This window comes from Electrona antarctica, assembly GCF_951216825.1.
Source record: "Electrona antarctica genome assembly, chromosome: 16".
Classification (NCBI taxonomy): Eukaryota; Metazoa; Chordata; class Actinopteri; order Myctophiformes; family Myctophidae; genus Electrona; species Electrona antarctica.
In genome coordinates this window covers 43,687,433-43,711,567 of record NC_136797.1, presented here as the reverse complement: position 1 = coordinate 43,711,567, position 24,135 = coordinate 43,687,433, and positions in this window count along the sequence as shown.

The following is a 24,135-nucleotide window of genomic DNA, read 5'->3' as shown; positions in this document are numbered from 1 at the left end:
CAGAAAGTCATGTAAACCTTTTATTTACAGTTTGGTCTGTAAACTTCTACTGTAATAATAAAAATCACACCCCTGTGAAGTGAGCGGTCAAACTCTGTTCTCTACAGCTCGCTATATACGGACTGAGGCAGAAAGTCATGTAAACCTTTTATTTACAGTTTGGTCTGTAAACTTCTACTGTAATAATACAAATCACACCCCTGTGAAGTGAGCGGTGAAACTCTGTTCTCTACAGCTCGCTATATACGGACAGAGGCAGAAAGTCATGTAAACCTTTTATTTACAGTTTGGTCTGTAAACTTCTACTGTAATAATAAAAATCACACCCCTGTGAAGTGAGCGGTGAAACTCTGTTCTCTACAGCTCGCTATATACGGACAGAGGCAGAAAGTCATGTAAACCTTTTATTTACAGTTTGGTCTGTACAAAATGCCCAGAATATCAGTGGCTTTTACTGTAGTAATCATACAGTTAGTGTACAAAATAAAGTGCGTCTGAGCTAAATACAAAATGCCCAGTATATCAGTGGCTTTTACTGTAGTAATCATACAGTTAGTGTACAAAATAAAGTGCGTCTGAGCTAAATACAAAATGCCCAGTATATCAGTGGCTTTTACTGTAGTAAATAGTAATCATACAGTTAGTGTAAAAATTATACAAAATAAAGTGCGTCTGAGCTAAATACAAAATGCCCAGTATATCAGTGGTCCTTACTGCAATAATCATACAAAATAAAGTGCTTCTATGAGCAAAGTACAACATGCCCACTATATCAGTGGTCCCTTACTGCAATAATCATACAAAATAAAGTGCTTCTATGAGCAGTACAACATGCCCACTATATCAGTGGTCCCTTACTGCAATAATCATGCAAAGTACAACATGCCCACTATATCAGTGGTCCCTTACTGCAATAATCATAAAAAAATAAAGTGCTTCTATGAGCAGTACAACATGCCCACTATATCAGTGGTCCCTTACTGCAATAATCATGCAAAGTACAACATGCCCACTATATCAGTGGTCCCTTACTGCAATAATCGTAAAAAAAATAAAGTGCTTATATGAGCAGTACAACATGCCCACTATATCAGTGGTCCCTTACTGCAATAATCATACAAAATACACAATATAAATAAAATAAAGTTCACAGTCAAAATAAACATAAAAACCAAAACAAAATTACTTCTTGTAAAACTTCTTGGAGTGGTACTTGTGAAAACACGCTCCTCCATGCATGGGCACACCACAGGCTTTGCACAAATAGCGTGTCTCATGCCGCTTACCCCCAACGCTGCAAACCCGACACACCTTTTGGGGCAACACTTTTTTGCCCGTTCTAGGAATTTTGATCAGCTCGTGGTCTCCAAGATTCACATGGAGCCTGCTGCCAGGGTCTTGGCGTGGTTGGCGTGGTGCCCTTGGCCTAGGGGCTCCCCCCACTGCACCCACCTGCTCCCCCCCACTGACCTTCGGGCCCTAGGGGCTTCCTCCCCCCCCACTGCACCCAGCTGCTCTCCCACCTGCTCTCCCCCCACTGCACCCACCTGATCCTCCCCCACTGCACCCACCTGATCCTCCCCCACTGCACCCACCTGATCCACCCCCACATCCCGCAAGTTGCCCCATAACTTCACGATGCTGAGAAGGAATGGCAACAGACACTTGGCTTCCCCCTTTTTGGCATCTTTGTAGAGGACGAATGCATTGTACATAGCAATGGAGAACATATACATCACAAACTTTTTATACCACTTCATCGTTCTCCGGGTAAAGGGATAGTACGATATCATCTGGTCTAAACGGTCGACCCCATTCATGTACTTATTGTACTCTGCAATGGATGCAGGCTTGATCAGCTCTCGTCTGACCGCCTTCCCTTTTTCCCTCTCCAGGACTCTGACCATTTCATGTTTGTGCATGGTAGACACAACCTTGACAATTTTTTTGTCCCTCCAAGCAATGATCATGACCTTCTTGTTATGGCGCATGATGGACTCTCCAGGTGCCAGCTTCTTGATGGTGGCGTCTCTGATTACTGGAGGTTCTCCCCGGTTCTTTCTAAGAGTCCCACAAACGTGTGTTCCCAACCCTCTGAGATGGTTACACATTTTGACACTGTTGTAATAGTTGTCCATATAAAGTCGATAACCCTGATGTGTCAAGTCAGCCATTAGGAGTTCTACTGTGGGAATCAATTGGGACTTTCCCCTACATAAGGTTTGAGGCTATAACAGTAACCTGTCTTGCTGTCACAGAGAATATACGACTTCAGGCCGTATTTTATTGGCTTCTGAGGGTTGTAAACCCTGAAGGCCAGTCTCCCCCTCCAGAGCATCATTCCTTCATCTATAGAGATGTTCTCTGTAGGCGTCAACATCTCCTTGAACTTGGCCAACAAATAGTCCAACACTGGCCTCACCTTATAAAGCCTGTCCGCTTCGTTCCCTGCCCCATTCTCCGAGAAGTGGATGAACCGCAACAGCAACTGGAAGCGGTCACGGGACATTGTCTTGTTGAAGAAGGGGGTGGAAAGCACCTCGTCCATGCTCCAGTACAACTCCAGCCTGGGCAATATGTGGATACCGGTCAGGAAGTACAGGGCGAAGAAGTTCTTGAGCTCCGTCAGGGTGACCTCTTTCCACTTCCACACTCTCGAGTGGACCACCTCGGCAGGGACCTACAATTTACAATTGACATTTAGTGTATAGATAGAAAAACAAAATCTAAAATAAGTCATAAAAAAAAACCAAAAAAATTAAAAATAAATAAACACACCCTTGTGAAGTGAGTGGTGCAGGAATGCGGTCAGGGGGCCGGCCCGGTTCCGGCGAGCCGCCCCGTGTCCGAAATGGTTGAGAAATGACAGAGTTACCGTGTGGCGCGGACAAACCCAGGGACACACATAGCCGTCTATAGGAGTGGTTGAATCACTGCACCACTCAAAAAAAAAAAGAAAGTGGTGCTCAATTTTCTAGTAAGTATACACTATAGAATGCCATGTTTACATAATATGCCATCTAAATTACATAATTTTACCTTAGCTATACACAGCTCAGCATACAGGTTGGTTTGCACCACGATGTCCGACAGCATCTCATCGGTCAGGAAGAGCTGGAAGAACTGGATGGGATCACTGTCGGCTGTCAGCTGTCCATAAAAAGCACCTGGGGAGCCGGTGAAGGGGATGTGGGGGGGTTCCCAGCCAACATCCGACCACTCTGCCTCAGCTGGACTGTCACCATCTACATTATAAATACATATACAAAATTACCACAAAATACATTGTTTTTATTTGTGTGGTATTGTATACATTTGCTGATATGCTCACTCTTTTTACTCTGTAAACCTGTGATGTGACAATAAACCTGATTCTCAAAATAAGTCTCACCCAGCTCGCTGGCAACAGGATCTGCAGAACTGGTTGTGGGCTGTTCCTCATCGCCAGCATCCAGGAGAAGCAGCATGTCTGAAATGTAGATCAATTCAGGCATTTAGGTCCAAGCACATGTAGTTAGCCTTCATTTACTGTACTGTCATAAAGTAAAAGTACTGTCATAGTAAATTTACATTTATAATCAAATGTGCTGCATAGTAAACTAGGATCACATGCAGAACTCACCCAAACCAGCAGCAGCATCATCAATGGGTGATGGCTGTGATGGCTGCTCATCAGATTCAGATATGGCTGAAATGAAATCCCATATCAAAATATGTACATCAAATCAATTATATCTAAGTGACTTACAATAAGCACAGATATAAAATGCATATATTGTTAGCCTGCATAGAATGTCAGTACAAGAGTACATGTGTTTGCATTGTGAAATTGAATTTACATTGTACTTGAATGTGGTGCGTAGTAAACTGGTATCACATGCTAAACTCACCCCATCCGTGTGAAACGGCAGCAGCAGCCCCGAGTAGTGGCTGTGATGACGGGTCATCAGAATCAGATATGGCTGAAATAAGAATCACAGTAAAATATCAAATATGTACATAATTTTATCAATTCTATCGAAGCGACTTACAATAAGCACAGATATCAAATGCAGATAGTGTTAGCCTGCATAGAATGTCAGTACAATAGTACATGTGTTTGCATTGTGAAATTGAATTTACATTGTACTGGATGTGGTGCATAGTAAACTAGGATCACATTCTAAACTCACCCCATCCGTGTGAAACGGCAGCAGCAGCAGCAGCACTGGTTGAAGGCCGGTGGTCATCATCAGACAGGGCTGAAATGAAATCACAGTAAAATATCAAAATGTGTACATGAAATCTATTGTATCATATCGACTTAGTGTTATTATATTTTGGTCAAAGAATTGAACATTGAATACATTGATTACATTTCATTATAAATTAATATTTAGACCAAAAAGGTATAGGCTGAAGCCAGTGGCTTATTTTGCCTATCCTATTACACCAACAGAAATAATAATATATACAATACATCTAACACACAAGGGGGGGGGGGGGGGGGGGCAGAAAACAAACAGGGGAAAACAAACAGAGGAAAAAAGAAAATACAAACAAAATACAAACAAACAAAATACAGGAAGAAAATAAAGAAAGAAAAAAGAAGAAAGAGAAGAGAACACAAATTTGATCACTCAGAATTCACAATGTAAATAAAGGTTATTCTACAGTTGTAGCATTACTATATCATGAGTATATACTAAATAAGTTATGATATAAAGATGGCAAACTATATTGTTAAAGTTTTATACTTATCTATTATTTTTGATTTATACATTCTTTTAAATGTATAGATTGAACTGCACTTTTTTAGTACACTGTCCAGGCCGTTCCACAGATTCACCCCTCTGACAGTTATACATCTCCCTTTTTTGTTTGTTCTTGCCTTTGTCCCTTTAAAGATGCCAAATCCCCTGAGATTATACCTACTTTCTCTAGCCTCAAACAGGTCCTGGATACAGCCCGGAAGAAGTCTGTTATGCGCTTTGTACATTATGACTGCTGTTGTGAAGTCTACAAGATCCTGTAATTTTAGTGTATGTGACTGTATAAAAAGTGGATTTGTTGGTGCATAGTAATCGGCGTGATTTATAATTCTGATTGCTTTCTTTTGAAGTAAGAATATTGGGTTGATGTTTGTTTGATAGTTGCTCCCCCATACTTCCACACAATAACTGATGTGCGGAAGTACGAGGGAGCAATACAGTAAGTGGAGTGACTTCTGGTCCAAAATTGGTCTCATCTTGTATAATATAGCAATTGTTTTTGAGAGTTTGGTTCTTAAATTGTTTATGTGAGATTTCCAATTGAGTTTATTGTCAATTATGACACCTAGAAATGTAGTGTTCGGCACCTGTTCAATTTCAACATCGGCAAACTTGATTTTGATCCGTTTGTCTATTTTCCTGTTACCAAAAATTATGAATTTTGTTTTGCTTAAGTTTAGAGACAGTTTATTAATATCAAACCATTTTTTAAGTATTCTAAGCTCCTTCTCTACTGTATCCAGGAGCCGGTCGAGGCTCTCCCCTGAGCAATACAGACTTGTGTCATCCGCGAATAGGACACAACTTAGATCATTTAATATGTCACATATGTCATTAATGTACATTATGAATAATTTGGGCCCAAGTACAGAGCCCTGTGGGACCCCATACGTGATGTTTTGTTTGTCAGAATCAGCACTGTTCACATGTACATATTGTTGTCTGTTACCAAGATAGCTCCTTAACCATGCGTTTGCCGTTCCTCTGATACCGTACCTTTCCATTTTTTTTAAGAGTTGACCATGATGTATGGTGTCAAATGCCTTGCTCAAGTCAATAAAGACCCCGACAGTATATTCATTGTTATCAATTGCCGTAGATATATGTTCTACCAGTTCCGTGACTGCCATAGAGGTGGACCTGTTTGGTCTGAAACCAAAGTGATGGCTACTTAGTAGATTATGTTTTTCTATGAAATTATCAAGCCTTGAGACAAACAGTTTTTCTAGGATTTTTGAGAATTGTGAGAGTAGAGAGATTGGTCTGTAGTTTGTAAAGTTATATTTATCTCCACTTTTAAAAATAGGAACAACTTTTGCAATCTTCATACTATTTGGGAAAATACCGGTCAAAAAGGATTGGTTACAGATGTATGAGAATGGTGTGACTATATAATCTATGATATCCTTAACCAGTGTCATATCTATGTCAGTACAGTCTGTTGATTTTTTGTTTTTGAACTGATGAACAATTTCCAGGATTTCACTTTCGTGAACATTCCTGATGAAAATTGAATTTGGATTCTGCCTGATTATTCTTTCATTTAGACCATCACAATCTCTCTGCTCTGGGATGTTATTTGCCAAATTGGGCCCAACATTTACAAAGAAGTTATTAAATTCATTAGCAATTTCCTTTGTTTTGTTTATAATTATGTTATCTTTAATAAAATGATTTGGATAATTTTTACTTATCTGACCTTTTTTAATTATACTATTTAATATCTTCCATGTCCCTTGGATGTTACTCCTATGCTGTTCCAGTTGTTTATGATAATATTCCTTCTTTTTTAGTCTTAGAATACTCATTAGCTTATTTTTATATGTTTATCTACTTTCAGTCTCTTTGGTTCTATGTTTCATGTATAATTTATATAATAGGTTTTTCTTTTTACATGCATTTCCAAGGCCCTTGGTCATCCATGGTTTATCATGTTTGGCTTTGTACTTAAATGTGGATTTCCTTAAAGTAGGGGAGCCTATCACTTTCCGTGATTTTGGAATGTTAATTTTTGGAGACAGGTATATCTTGATTCTTGGGGTTACCAGAATGCCAAAAAAACATGTCTCCAATTTTTTATGTCAGGTTTAGCATGTTTAATTAGCATAATTAGCTAATAAATTGTCAAAAACGGAAATGGCAATAACTTTGCTTCTAGGTAACTTATAAAGGTGATCTAAGAGTCTGAGTCCATGTTTGTGATGTCCAGAAATGCATCTGTTACCATTGTGAAGTCATACAAGCTTTCCTAATTAGCATAATTCCCATAAATTATGCAAAAACGAGGTGAACATCAGCAAATTGCTGCATGTTTTACTTTTAGTCAACTTTGAAAGCTTCTCACAGACTCCATGTGTATGTTTACAACTCCAGGAATAATTATCATCCTATGAATAAATCATGCAACCTTTTGTCTATGTAATAATTATGTAATAATCACACCAAAACCAGAAATAGCTATATTTCGTTGCTTTAAGTTAATTAATAAATGTGATCTTACAGACAGTAAGTCTGTTTGCATGTCTAGAAAATATTCTCTTTCCATAACTAGGATATGCAACCTTTCCATTATTATCTTTATATATATATATATATATATATATATATATATATATATATCCCTCATAAAATAAAGAACAATATGAGAAATGGTCACAGAATTATCACATGATTTTTATTCTAATATTTACAGAAAGTTTTGAAAACACATTTAATTGAAGGGTCTTCGTCATCGTCAATCCCCAACAGATGTGCCTTGTTTACATTACCACACACCTCTAATCATCGGCCCTACACATGCACATCTCAGAGCAGTTCAAATTTTGAGATCGACAAGAACAATGTGATATGCACTGTGATTTCTTGCAGACACATTTTATCAGTTGGGTAATGGTGGCTGGGCCGTGGGTATCCCGTGTTGTGACTGGCACCAGTTGATCTCCCTCAGCCTCCCATCCATTTTTAGTTTCTGGTGGCATCTGTGGGTTAGGTACGTGGTCCTGATCCCATACCATTGCCTGATAATATGCATGGGTAATGGCTTGATTTAATGCTGCTTGTGTAGGTGGCAGCTTCTCGGCTTCTAATTGTTTCTTTGTGAATAACCTCCACCTGAGCTCATCAACATCCACAGGATTTGTACCGGGCTCGTACAGCTGGCAAACAAATGCTTCAATCTTTTTTGACAGTTGTACCCTTCCAGCTAAGAGTGTAACTGTCATAGATGGAATGGCATTGGTACAGGCAATGGGAAAGCCACCATGGATCAAGACATGTTCCCAGTAAGCTGACCACTCCATAGCCACACTGGACAGGAAGACCAAAGAACATAGTGAGATCCATGTAGTATTTGACCGACGCCAGGGTGGAAAGCCCCGGGCCCCTACCACTTATCATGTGGAAGACAACACACCGATAGGGAAGTGTCAGAAAAACAGTTCTTGTCAGGTATCAGCACCAAAGATGAGCTGACTGTCTTATCTTGCTAAGAAAGCCCTCCAACACTTCCAGGTGAAACCCAATGTTTTTATAATCACGTCAAGGCAGGCTGTCCACTCAAACTCTATCGATGTAAAACATCTCCACAGCGTACAGGAAGAGGCTGACACAAGGATAATCCTGCACAGCCTGGATGCTGTCCGAAGAGGGGCAACACAGCTCTACATTGAGTCCCCTGACACTGATGTCTTTGTTCTTACAATACGACGGTACCATCAGCTGTGCAAGGACATCTATTTCATCACCGGTGTGGGGAACAAAAAACGTATCATCGCTGGAGCCAGTAGTGCAGGCACTGGGTAAAACGAGGACTTCAGCCTTACCAGGGTTCCATGCCGTCTCTGGAGCTGATCAGACAGCTCCAGGGAATTTAACCTGTTGGCCAGGTCTAAACAGGTGTCCTGTGGAGGTGGTATCTGCAGTTGCTACTGTATATACTATGAGCTACAAAAAGGCTCAGTTCTGACGCAGCACGTACCTAACCCACAGATGCCACCAGCAACTGAATATGGATGGGAGGCTGAGGGAGCTCAACTGGTGCCAGTCACAACACGGGATACCCACGGGCCAGCCACCATTACCCAACTGATCAAATGTGTCTGCAAGAAATCACAGTGCATATCACATTGTTCTTGTTGATCTAAAATTTGAACTGCTCTGAGATGTGCATGTGTGGGGCAGATGATTAGAGGTGTGTGGTAAGCAAGGCACATCTGTTGGGGGATGACGACGAAGATGGAGACCCTTCAATTTTCAAAACTTTCTGTAAATATTATAATAAACAATCTGATCATTCTGTGACCATTTCCCATATTGTTCTTTCTTGCGACTGCAGGTCGCCTTTAGGAAATTATGGACGGGCCTGCCCCAAAGTTATTAGTTCTCAACAGGCCCGAAAATTAAATTAGATCTCTATATGGAGCTGACCTGTTCTGACATTCCATATGTTGATCTGACCTCATCAAACCCTGTACACTCAAGACACGCTCCATATATGGCCAGTTCAGAATACATTCCATATGTTGATCTGACCCCCCATGCCAAAGCACCAGCACTCGCCCAGCCCTTTAGTGCGAGGTCGCTTCTAATATTTTCTAGACATGCAAACAGACTTACACTGTCTGTAAGATCATGCGTATTAATTAACTTAAAGCAAAGAAATACAGCTATTTCTGGTTTTGGTGTGATTATTACATAATTATTACATAGACAAAAGGTTGCATGATTTATTCATAGGATGATAATTATTCCTGGAGTTGTAAACATACACTTGAAGTCTGTGAGAAGCTTTCAAAGTTGACTAAAAGTAAAACATGCAGCAATTTGCTGATGTTCACCTCGTTTTTGCATAATGTATGGCAATTATGCTAATTAGGAAAGGTTGTATGACTTCACAATGGTAACAGATGAATATCTGGACATCACAAACATGGACTCAGACTCTTAGATCACCTTTATAAGTTACCTAGAAGCAAAGTTATTGCCATTTCCGTTTTTGACAATTTATTAGCTAATTATGCTAATTAAACATGCTAAACCTGACATAAAAAATTGGAGACATGTTTTTTTGGCATTCTGGTAACCCCAAGAATCAAGATATACCTGTCTCCAAAAATTAACATTCCAAAATCACGGGCATCAAAATTTGATTGATAGGCTCCCCTACTATAAAGGGCAATGTTTGTCATACAGCTTGAGCAGTTGATAGAAAGGTCTCGTAGGCCTGGTCAGGGTCATCAGTAGCATAGACCTCATCCCAGGTCTGCTTGCTCAGGTCAACCTTTAGGGCAGCAACGGATTCGGGTGTTCTATATCTTGTGAGCTTATGGTTGTGTGTTTGGGTATTATTTTCCTTTTTAAGAAGCTGTTGGAACAACGCAAAAACAGGGAGATGGTCGCTAATGTCATTTATGAGTAGGCCAGCCGTGGTTTGTGATTCTATTGCATTTATATATATGTGGTCAATCAATGTGGCTGTGTCTATTGTGATTCTACTAGGTTTAGTAATTACTGGAAATTGTCCTTTACTATACATTTCATTAATGAGTTCTATTGTCATAGGGATAGCTGGAACTTCTCTGCGTTTTTTTCATCCTATTTAATACTTTTTGCATGGTTACCATATCCTGGGTTTTTGCATGAGAGAAGTTGCATGCCACGGATTATGCTGTTTTGCATGTTGTATCCTCGCTTGCCCCGTTGCTTGCAAGAAGTTGCATGTAACTTGTTTATATCTGGGTCAGACAATGCCCTAGCTATTTATTTTTATTTTTTGTTCGAGGACTGGACCTGGCAATGGCAAATAATGGATCTATTTCTCTATTTTTGTGCATGGATGTACAGTTCGTTCTTCTATGGTGGAACTACGGCTCTATGGGGCACTACTTTGCTCTGCGATTGTTATTTTTGGACCAGGCTTGGCAACTGCCGATTATATATATTTTTTACTCTCTTTTTTTCAACCTCTTCGGACGGACGAACGGTCGGGTTTTGTGTTGGAGACATCTGTGGCCTTATGGGGACTCCAGTGTGTGCGTGCGTGCGTTTGCGAGCGTGCGGGTGTGCCTGCTGGTATGTGTGCGTGTTCGCGTGCGTGTGCGTGTGTGCGTGTGTGCCTGCCGGTGCGTGCGTGCGGGCGTGTGTGCGTGCGTGCGTGTGCGTCCATGTATGTGTGCAGGAGTGATAGTTGGATTTCCATATTTTCTGTAAAGACTCTAAACAACAATGACACAAAATGAGGATGAAATTATGCTCCCTTTTAGGGACATTGATGATGACGATTTAGAATCTACCGTTAATGATTACAATGGCGGTGATTCCATACACCAACTGTACTTGAATTATGAAAACTTTAATTTGGAAACGTTTGATCACTTGGAATACAAAATGCATGATTTTGATAATGACATAGACCCAGAAAATCACTTCTTCAACAGAATTAATAATACGTGTGAGTATTATACTGATGAGCAATTCAAAAATGTCAAAACAGAGGGTGCTTTTTCAATAATTCACTTCAATAGCAGGAGTCTATACAAAAACCATAAAGAAATTGAGAATTATCTGTGTCAGTTTAATAAATTCAGCGTAATAGCAGTTTCTGAAACCTGGTTAGAAAAAGGAAAAGGTTACAATGTGGGAATGGAGGGATATGAGCTGTACACAATGGATAGGACCCACTCAAGATCTGGGGGAGTTGCGCTATACGTAGATGTAGCTCTAAGATGCAACATGATCCCATCAATGTCAACCACCATTGATGGAATTATGGAATGTATAACCATTGAAATTGTTGTAGCAGATTCCAAAAACATAATCATAAGCTGTGTGTATAGAACACCTGGATCTTGTCTAGACACATTTAACCAGAAACTAGATAGCATTTTTGGTAACATTAACAACAAGGTACACATATTAACCGGTGATTTAAATATTGACCTTTTGAACCCTCACGGGAATACCAAAATAGCAGAATTCATTAATGAAATGGCCTCAGCTGCCTGACTCAGTGACAGCATTTCTGCATAAGCATATTGATAACCATGACATGATTGTCTACTGCATCAGAAGGACTGACTATGTACAATATGATATGATGACATCACTACTGCATCAGGGGACTGACTATGTACTGTATGATATGACGACATCACTACTGTATCAGAGGGACTGACTGTATGTACATGATGATATGATATGCATGCGTGTTCCTGCTCATTCTGTCATGGTTATCATGGTTTGCATGATAACCATGACAGAATGAGCAGGAACACGTTTTAGAAACATTTAGAAAATGCTGTTCTCATACCTCCATGGGGTGCCTGGGCAAACTCATCCATGTCATCGTCTGACCACGCGTCTCTAACCCACTCGCCTGGGTCTGACTCTGACCCTGACCTGTCTGAAAACGTAATCAATATTACAATGTATTCATAATATATATAATTGATTCATCTAGACTACACACGTTCTTTCATCATTATGGGATAAGGGACATGATGCAGCTACAGTATAACGCACGCCAACAATACATTCGATATTTTCGTCTTATAATTGATTCAGATGCAACAGGGTCTCCTCTCCCAGTGGGATACACTTACAGTAGATTAGAAAGTACAGTAACAAAACGCGATTCAGTATTAGCTTAGTAGGTAGCACAGTAGACTAACGTCTACAGTAAAATTACAAATTGGAGGTTCTTACCGCCTTCTTCGGCAAACTGAGCGAGGTCCTCTCTAGTCGGATTCCACTCATCATGGAGGTCGACGAGCTCCTCTTCCTCCTGATCACTTTCTCCCGGGGAGAGAGCGTCGGGGGACGGGGGACGAGATGCAGCGGCGGCCGCTGCTGCGACTCGAGAACTCCGCCGAGGTGGCGGCGCCACAACGCTGGTTGCTTGCCCACGTTGTGTACTGGTCCCAGGACACAACGTAGCCTGATCCAGGCTGAGCCCAGCCTGGATCGGATCGTTCTCCTCCTCGAAAGCAGAGGCCTCTTCTTCCGAGTCAGTCTCGTCCTCGACCTTGTTCTTGAGAAGCCAAGACGCGATCGAGGATTGACCAGGGAGGGGAACGCGGTGTTTGGGAGGCATGTCGCAAAATGGCGACAAGACGCGGGGACAGGGGAAATGGGAGACAAGAGACAAACAGTAAACTAAAACTACACTTGACTAGACTGACGAAACAAAACACTCAACACTGAACACTGATCCAAACTAAATAACTAAATCCTACTGCTACTACTAACTGAAATCTAACTGGAAACTCTAACTGGAAACTCTAACTGGAAACTCTAACTGGAAACTCTAACTGGAAACTCTAACTGGAAACTCTAACTGGAAACTCTAACTGGGGGGGAAAAAAACTAACGTGTGGCCTATACTAACTAAACGGACGGACTAAACAACTAAACTATAACTATATAATAAACTAATCTATAACTATCTACTACTAATACTACCACTAAAGACTACTACTACTACTACTACTACTAAATCGGACGGCTATACTCTAAATGCTACTATAAATCGCTAAATCAACTCAACTGCTCTGCTCAAAATACGTATGCTTTGTCTCAATGACTCTCCAACTCCCACAGCGAAATCGAGGTATCCGGGGCTTTTTATAAGTTTTGGTTTGATCACGTGACCGGGTCTTTGAAGGTGCGATCGGAGCTACTTTATATATTGTCCGGGTGCATAGAAAGTTGAATGAAAGTATTCTATAAAAAAGTGATTAAAACGTATGGATACGTGGTTCGCACCCGACGTTTGATTAATTGATAACGTATTGATACGCGATTCGCGTCGGCTGTGTTAACACCACTTTCTTTATCATATAAGCCACTTTCAAGCCATTTTCACTCAAAATGTCTATTGGTCATCTGCAATTTACCCAATTCGGAGAAACCGATCTTTTAAACTAGCTGCTACAGACCGTTTTATTTTTGCTAATCTAATGTGCAATATATCACAGATTAGGCTACTAGTTCTTGACTTGCATTGTGTAATATATGTATGGTAGTCAGGAGTATACTACTAGTAAAATGATGTAATTAAATATATATAAATATAACCAATAGAATTAATGTAGCTCGAATTAATGGAATGAGAAGGATAAAAAGGTAGAGGAATGGAGTTAATCAATGTGGAATAGTTTATTGATGCTTATTTATTTAAATTGTGATAACCGCTAGCTATTTTGGAGCCCTGGTGGTCTCGGACAGACAGGGAACGTAAAGATCCAAGTTATGCCCGGGCAGAAGGGATCATGACTAATTCACACTAGGAAGCTAAAAGCAAGAAGCTGCTTCTAGCTTCCATGTTATCTCTATGCATACTAGTACTTACTTGGAATCAATAGCTTTTAGCACGCTTTTCCCCCTCAAAACGTATCTTTGACGCAGCTTCTTCTGGCTTTTAGCTTTTAATATCAAAATAATAAAGTAAGCCAGCCCAAGATTTAGACTCGTAGGGTTTTTTTCGACAATTTCGTCAATAAATAAAAACTAGACTAAAATGCTAGGGAGGGACTAGTGGAGAAGAGATCCAGTTAATGTGTCACCCATGTGTCAATTATCTAATGTGATCCTGGGCTCTACACACCCTCCGCCAACCTGGGGAGAGCAACAGACTTGAACTCATGCTTCCTTCATGCCTGAGTGTCCAGGTTGCTCCTTGGAAATGAGAGCATTTTTCATTGAGCTTGTCAGCAAATATGGGGTAGTCAGTGTCTCTATTCCTCAGCCTCTCGTCCAGTGCCTCAAAGCCTTCTAGTGATTTGAGGGGGAGGGGTAGTTGAGTGGCCTCGTCTTCTTCCACTTCTGAAGGCAAGTGGACCTTCCCCTTGAAAGGATGTCCATGCTCTGGTCCATGCGCTGCACTACAGCTGTGAGGTGTTGAATTTGGAGCTGCATCTATCCCAGTGTCCATCATAATTCTTTCAACAGCTGTTTGAAGGGGTGAGCAATAATTGGTTATTTGGTCAAATAGCAACATGAAATTACAAAAGCCACCCCCTCCGAAATGTAAACCCTGCGACGCAGAGTGCATGCCAAATGATAGGTACTGTGTATCTGTATCTGTGTGGTGTGCTTCATGGAGTAAAAGCGATAAGGCTGTTGGGGGTGTGCTGAATCAGAAAGAGATGATATCCATCGTCGTCCACTCCACCCCAGGATCATCTCCACAGGTGTGTTAGGCATACTACACACACACACACACACACACACACACACACACACACACACACACACACACACAGTGGAAGTACTACATCATGTTTAAAAAGTCGTTTGTACCAGCATCAACTAAAATGTTGAACGAGGCTCTGAAACAGCAGTGACTGTAAAAGGTTAGATAACTTAGATTAACACTTACTTTAAGGGCTGTCTGAATGCTTTCATAATACAGCTCTATGGACACGGTTCCTCGTCCACGTCACACTGGGCTGCCTATTCTCTGGTGCCAGCCGATCGGCCTCGGCTCTGATTAGACGTCGAAGCTCCAATCTGACATTGGCAATGACACCAATTATTCTGCTTGCCACGAAGCTGCAGACACACAAGTAGCAGTGCCATTTTAGTGGGACTTGGGACTAACACAATGACATAATAAAAAGTAAGATTAGGGGGTTCTGTACAGTATGTACAGTATTCAAAAATGTAAAAAAGAAATATGCTGCTATATAAACATTTGAAGTTTTTCAGAAAACTTAGGTCAGGATTTAGAGGCGTTTTTATAATCGGCCTCAGGCCTAAATGGGTTAAGGAAAGACAAACTTTAAACCTGTATATAGGAGCGGCTGAGAAATAACGCCCGACAGAATGATAAAACACTGAGGCGCAAGCCAAGCCATTATCCCTTGCGTGTGTGCGTCTTACCACCCACGGTGAAGTCATTAATCCTGAGGATATTGATTGGGATGCCGGGGGTATGCTGAATATGATAAAGATTTGATTTGATTTTTGATTTGATTATCTTTATTTTGAATCTTCAGGTAAAACAGTAAAATAAAATAATAATAAAAAAGAACCACAATGCATGTATATTTCTTTTTTGAATGAAATAAGAAATTATGACAACAATGTGATCATTGATCTTCCACCTGAAGTTCAAAAAGGAGTAGGAAGAAGTAAAAACTTATTTACTCCTACCCCCTACTTAAATATTCACCATCTCATTAAGTAATTACAATAATCATATAATCCAAATGTTTCTGCATCCATATATTCATTATACATATACTATATATATACACCATCAAACATGCATAAGATCAAATCCAGTGTTGTCCACTCCACCCAGGATGATCTCCATAGGTGAGTTCGGGATACTGTACACACACACACACACACACACACACACACACACACACACACACTTAGACATGTAGCGGTTATACTGGGAAATACATCAGAACATTCTCAAAGCTAATTATGCTTCAAAGTTTTGCAACTCACAAAGTTTTGCAACTCACCGAGACTGTCGTTGTATGGCCAGCAAGAATACCAGCAATACACGCTTTGGCTACAGTAAAACGCTCTTTGGTCCAATCCCATGCCCGAACCGTTAGAAATTTGGTCCAATCCCATGTCCAGAGTACCTGAGCACAGTCGATGTTCAAGTTCACGCTTATTGTGAAAAGTTGTTCCATTCTTACTAGAGCAGCTTGGCGTCTAGTTGGCGAGCATGGTTGGTTTGTTCCGGTTTGGGTAAAGCGAGCATGGTTTGATAATTCAAATGTGAGGAATGAACAGTTGGCCTGCATGCAAAATTCCTCTTCCTCTAACTCCTCGTCCACTTTGATCTCCACGCCATCCTCGTTGTAGGTGAAAGTAGCCTTTCAAGGGAACATGCAGGTTTCGGGGGGAAACAGGGTGTCAAATTTGGCCAGGCTAATTGTGACGCTGTTGTCCTCCAGCAGCAGCTCCATCCCCTGGTCGACCTCCATTACTCCAAGGACCACACCTTTCCTGCACTCCATCACATCCTGTAGAAATCAAACATTGTTTTCAGTCATTACGTTTTAACACATCCGTTAACACATCCACAGCCGAGTCCGTAATGACAGGCAAACCTAGTTGCTCAGAACAGGTCATCATACAAAATCACAGTGATTGCAGTTGGGGCAATATACACAAGGCATGCATCAAAACCGATAAGGCCAGTCAATATCCTTCCTGTAGTAACTGTCAATTAGCATGACCTAATATAATGAGTTAAATAAAGCAATAATAAAACAATGTAATAGAATAGAATAACCCTTGCCGGGCAGCGTCTTAAGGAGGACCAACATAAAATGAAATAAAATAACCTAAAATAAGAGTGGAACTCCCACACTAGTTCAAGGTTCACTCTCGATAGGAGCGAACCAGTTCGGGTTGTCACAACCAAAGCAATAAGTGTGAAGACGCACTACTCGAACGGCGTGGTGGGACCATCACCTTGTCTGACATGGGGCCTGTTGCCAGTGACTTATGTGTTGGCTCTTGTCCCAAGTTCTTTAACTCGGGGACAGACTGATCACACCTGTATAGGCCAAACTTTAGGCCAGTCTAACAAATACAGTAATGGAGAGCGGAATTCTTGTTTCACATCCCCGACAGTGGACTCCAGGTCCCCCGAGGGTCCCAGGATCGCATGGTCATTCTCCATGCAGGCATAGAGGTCCCCTCCACTGGCAGTATACTGCTATGAAAAGAGGAGGGGAGGGGGAAAGGAGGGCATTACCACCCATAATGTAAACATATATGCCCCAATGCATTAAGGAAATGTTCCCAGGGGATCCTTTTATCAGTGCTCAACGACGGCCAGACGGTTAAACATTATAGCTGTGCATGGTCTGTGTGGGCAGCCAACCAGCCTAAGGTACTCTGTCATGCATAATAAACAATGTGTAAAAATACCATAATGTGACAACAGGGGTTACCATTTCCCATACATAACAATATAAGCTATGATCCCAAAGGTTCCATATGGAATGTAATGGTACAGTTGAATATACTCAAATACAGTCACGGCTTGAGGTACCCCATCCATCAGTACAGAGAAGCATAGTGGAAGTAACACTTCCACTGTAAACACTGGAATTGTTCGATCTAGCAGTAAGGCTGGTCCAGTTCAATGCATATGGCTCCCTCTTCTGGTCCCGGCAAAAAACAGCACCCATTATAACAGGTACCCAGTATCACAACTAATATATAGAACGTAATTTTATTTCCATCTATTGCCCCAGTAACAATATGATCCCTCCAGGTGGGATGTCCAGATACTGTCCAAGTAGTACTGCCTCAAACACCTAACCACAGAGTATGCATACCATTTGTTATTTATTTTATGTCATGCACAGGTGTAATATGCAAGTTGGGGAATAAAGCAGTGTTTTTCTTCTTCGTTCTTTTTCTCTTTATCTTAAGCTGAGGGGAAACGAGAGTGTAGGGGATAATATGGGAAAATATTATATTGGTGCGAGGAGGAAGTTTCGCGCTCAGTTCTTCTCATTATTGAGCTAAAAATTAGGATATAAGAGATTCCTGTAGCATGGGACGGTGAGACTAACTCCCACTAGTACCAAACTCATCGGGCCCTGCCCCGACGGTCCAGTCCCCGGGAATTCTTGGCCGAACAGGAGGTTGTAATACAGAAGAGCTTACTGACAAAACCTACACCAAGCAGGTGTTTCAGCCGGATTGAATGGGATCTGAGAGTATATTAAATGTCAGTGTTGGTGTGATGGAATCTGAGAGTATAAATGTCAGCCGGATTGAATGGGATCTGAGAGTATATTAAATGTCAGTGTTAGTGTGATGGAATCTGAGAGTATAAATGTCAGTGTTAATGTGAATTTCAGGCTGTTGTTTTTGTTCTTGATGAAATGAACGTCATCCGACATACTGTACTTGTTACAAGGATGGGCCGGAACCCCCGTGTGAGGTTCTGTAGGTTGAATTAAATCAAATCAAGAGGAATATTCCACTATTTAGTGGTAAGAGTGGAATCTGAGAGTGTAAAAAAATGTCAGGCTGACCTTTTCTGTAGGTCGGCTTAATCAATAGTTTCTTTTTCTTTTTCTTTCTTTTCTTTTTCTGTATGTTGAATTGAATCAAGAGGAATATTCCACTATTTTCCACTATTTTGTGGTGAGAGTGTTTAAAAGGTGCCACTATTGTTTTGTATGATGTGCCTATAGCTCAATTGTTTTCAGCCTTACGCCGATGTACGCATCCTTGTACACAAACGGGAGGGTCGGAGTGCCAGTCTAGGCAGTATGTGAGTATGAATTTTCAGGCTGACGAGGCCGTTGTTCTTGTTCTCGATTAAATATAGTTTTGAAAGACGTGCCTATGTCAGTGATAGCTCAAACGCAGATCCTTCTACACGACAAGAATGATGAAGCTCCTTTCGTGAGTTTGGATGGGGAACGAAAGCAGTGTTTTTCTATGTGGATTTCACCATCATAGGAGGCCTTCAACACCATGTCCCTGAATTTAGCTGGCACCACAATCTGCAAAATGGGGTTTACTACCCCATTCTCGCCCTGTACACTCCAATTACGCAAAATAACTTCATTTTTCGGTACCCCGCCTCCGAGGCTGGTGCCGGTACCTGAGAGAGAGAGGGCCAAAGCGTGTTTTCGTTGGGGGGATAGCAGCTCCGATATGTTTTTTTGGGACGCCGCGGCGTGCAGTCACGGTGAGGCGTATAGTGGCCTCGAGACCAGGGCCTGTCGTATCTGCCGCGCGATGGCGGGGTACGCGGGTACCAGTATTCGTTTCGATCGTGCCAGGGGGGGATGTCTGTAGAAGTCCTATGGCGGACTATGGGCTATTGACCACGACCTCCATTTGTTCGGGTTGTGGAATTCGTCCTGCTGCTGAGAGCGATAATAGTCCCTCTCTGGGGAATGAAAGAGTCTCCGTGGGGTGCGTGCCCGAACCCCATCGTGTCCAGTCCCTGTCTGTAATGACAAGGGGGCGCATGTGGGGAGGGAAGCATGCGTTGCCAGGTGGAGTTAGAAGAGAGCAGAGAACAGCGCAGATCACCTTCCCTGCATAATCCAAAACACGCGAACAGTATACTACTCACCAGTTACAGTGTAATTACAATGTAATAGCAACACCAATCCCCCGTTTTTACTGCTGGGCTGTGCTATAGCGTTATGTCGTGGGACTCCTTATTCCCGAGTCGTTGTTAATAGCAGTAACGGATTCCATTACAGTCCGGGCTGTCAGGGATTTTAAGTCATGTCGAGGGCAGGTGTGTGTCGTGAGAGGCACACCTATGTTGTAGTAGTAGTAGTAGTAAGTAAGTAAGTAAGTAAGTACATTTTATTTATAAAGAACTTTTCAAAACAAAGTTACAAAGTGCTGTACAGTGAAAACAACAATATAAACAATCAAGTTAAAACAAGGCACAAAGGAGCAAACACAACAAAGAATAGAGCAGAAACATATGTTGACAACAATGATGGTAAAGATAAAATGTAACCTAAATAAGTGAGTTTTTATGTGACAGGTGGGACATTAGGACCTGGGAGCCGCCTGCCCAGAGCAGAGCAGAGCGGTAGCTTGACAGAGCCTCTATGTTAAAACTCCCGTGAGATCAATGAAGCTCACGTTTGTTCTCGTTCTGTCGTGCATGTAGCGTCAGTGCCCAGCAGCACCCGTCGCATCCGTGTAAATCAATTTACCAAGGTATGTTACAACAAAGGCTTACACATTGTAGTCTGTTGCATTTAGTATGATTTAGAGTTGTAGATACTTATTGTTGTTGTGCTTCTAGAAACTGTTGGTGCTGTTGTGGGGCTAGGCTTAGTGATGGGCCAAAGAAGCTTTTATGAACCTCTGAACCAGTTGAACCAATTGGTTCAAAAATGTGTTAAGCTTTGAAGCTTCAGTGAATAGTGACATCTGCTGGCGAAATGTTAGACTGCAGTCAAATATTAGGCTGGCCTTAGAGGCTTTTAGACAGGTTTGTGTATACACACAGACTGAATATCTTGTTCTTTATACAAATAAAGATGGATGTGTATTGTGTCATTATATAAATAAAATATACAAAGAGTGAATATCTTGTTCTTTATACAAATAAAGATGGATGTGTATTGTGTCATTATATAAATAAAATATACAAAGAGTGAATATCTTGTTCTTTATACAAATAAAGATGGATGTGTATTGTGTCATTATATAAATAAAATATACAAAGAGTGAATATCTTGTTCTTTATACAAATAAAGATGGATGTGTATTGTGTCATTATATAAATAAAATATACAAAGAGTGAATATCTTGTTCTTTATACAAATAAAGATGGATGTGTATTGTGTTATGGCAAAGTGTGCTTGGGAAACAGGATGTGGTGGGGGAAAAATGGCATAGGGTATGCTTGTGTAAGTTTTTGGCTTTAGCCGGTTTCTTTTTTTGCTCACAACTTCTCCACATTTTGAGAAGACACGCTCACTGGGTACAGATGTGGCTGGAATGCACAGATATCTCATTGCCAGTACATATAAGTTCGGATACACATTTTTATGGCCAGTCCAGTAAACCATGGGATCGTCTTTTCTTTCCAGTGGTGGATCTGTCATGTATATTTGCACCTCCACTGTTGCATCTGCTGTGACATTCCTCGACATCCTTGCTTCAGAAGCATCCCGGTCCATAAGTGTCCACATCTGAAAGACAAAACATAACACTAATTACTGACAAGTGAAAGTTTACAATGTCTACATTTTATCAATACCTATTCATGAGTCTGCTAATAAAGTTGAATTGAATATTACCTGTGGCTGCGGATGATGGATTTCCTGCATCTGACTTGGTTACATGTAAAATGGTAAATGGTGCATTTATATAGCGCCTTTATCCAAGGCGCTTTACATAGATTGTGCATTACATTCACCCATTCATACACCGATTGCGGCGGAAGCCATGCAAGGTACCAACCAGCACATCGGGAGCAATTTGGGGTTCAGTGTCTTGCCCAAGGACACTTCGACATGTAGACAGGAGGAGCCGGGATTCGAACCACTGACCCATGGATCCTTGGACGACCCTTGTATGCAACTATGCATTCATGTCCAATTAGGTGCTGTGAGTGATATACTTTAACAAAATGTTGTGGGGAGAAAAGTGAAATTAAGCTCTGACTGCCTCTATATCCTAATAGATTGCGAGTGATTGTTCAGTATGTCTCCCCATCTCTCTCCAGTTCTTTAACAAACCAAATCGATTTGAATTGTGTATCTATTTATCTAGATACTTCTACATTTAAATCAGCCGCATTCAATCTGTGGCCATGACTCTATATACAGTAGACTATAATACATTTAAATCAGACTGATTTCAATGATGTGCACACCCCTGCTACTGCAACTGGAAAAAGATTTTTCTTCAAATACTGTACATGCTCTCAGCAAACAAATGAATACAAGAAAATGCTTTGGATGCTTTTATTAAAAAAATATGTATTGTGCAAAATTTAAAAAAACCAATTTGTACAAATAAACATGATGAATCAGGGTAAAATATAAGATTCCACATTGTTCCTGTTGAAATAAGGAACAGTGCTATAGTCTTCTGTGGAGTTACTCATCCTCACTACAGTGAGGATATCAGCAGCTTGATATCAGCAGCACAGTCTGTCCCATGGTCGGTGCTTCCTCCTGTTGTGCAGATGGAGTTCCTCTTCATTCTGAAAGACCAGGGTCTTTCTTCAGGATGGAGTCAATGGAGAATGACCTGCTGATCTGCATGTTGTGTTGATGTAGATGGCTGTTCTTCTGGTGGTGGTGCTGCTGATGCTCCCCTTATGACGGAGGTACATTCTCCTGTCAGTTTTCTGACTGCTTGCTGGGCATAGCCCTGACTAATGAACCCTAGGGATTTGAACCTAGGGTCCAGCAGTGTTTGTGATTGAGTCTCCAGGCCGTCAAACTTGGATTTCATCTTAACCATCAGGTTGTCTCCCAGTTGTTTTGCTGTGACCTGCTGTGGTCTGCTGAAGTCCACAGCTGAAGTGATTTGAAACAGATTGTGAAGCAACATTTTTACCATTGGGATTATCATTGATCCGGAGACTCTCTTTTCTGTAGACATTTGAACTGTTGCCATATAAAATGGGGCAAGGACTTTTATGCATGCAGCCATGTTTTCGTAATCATCCGAGGACAGCGGTGGCACATCATTTGGGATAGTGGAAAGAGTTGCCCCCACTGCCTGCCTCTCATTATACAGACGCTGGAACATGAGGTAGGTGCTGTTCCAGCGAGTGTCCACCTCCTGCATCAGCTTCATGACTGGTTTGTTATTTGTCTTCTGCACTAGTTCCAGCATCTCTTTAGCTCTAGTGCTGGTCTTGAAGTAAGTAACCACTCTTCGTGACCTTGTGCGCAGGTCTTCCAGGCCAGGCGTTGTCACTAGTGCCTTCTTCACAACTAAGTTCAGTCCATGTGCAAAGCAAATAGTATTCCGTTTCCCTAACAGTCTGACAGCTGCAACCATGTTAGACCCTGCATCTGTCACAATTTGTCACCTTATCAAAGATGCCCCATTCTATCATGAGAATCCTGAACTCACTGCAGATATTATCATGTGTATGAGCTTCTGGGAATGGCACCACTCCCAAAACCACTGTGGCCAGCTTAGCAGAGTCATCCACATAGTGGGCTGTCACTGCCAGATAGGCATCCAGATTCATGGAGGTCCACATGTCACTGGTCAGGCCTTGGCCTTCTCCTCCTCATATCTGGCCACCACCATCTGCTTCAGAGCCTTTCTGGATGGAAGAATATATGTGGGATCAAGCAATCCCACAAACTCCTTGAATCCAGAGTCCTCCACGATGGAAAAAGGCTGGGAGTCTTTCACCACCATGTTCACAAGAGCCTCATCCAGCTCTTGCTTCCGGTTAGTTACTAAGACAGAAATAAATATATATTACAATATGTAAAAGGATTTATCAGAAATTTCATTTAAATGAAGCAAGGCTTGTGTCATGGAATATAGTCAATGTATAACAAGTGCAGTGTGATAAATCAATTATAATATAATAGCCTACCTCGACTACCCTCCTGGTTAACAGGAGCTCCATGATTCGCATGCTTCACAGTGAAGTGCCTCTTCATGGAGGAAGTATTCCCATGATACTTCAGCTCCATAGCACACACCAAGCACCGAACCTGAAGAGAAAGGCATTTGATACAAATTAAACCCAATCCATAGTTACTGGCTGTTCACCATTTAACAACTTTACTTCTATGCTTGCATAGCTCTGCTGTCAGGAAGATACCACCTAACTCCAAAATGTCCATAGTTCAGGAAATGAAAAATAAACATGCAGGAAATTAAGAAAACCTTATATTTTTGAAAAACACACATACCAGAC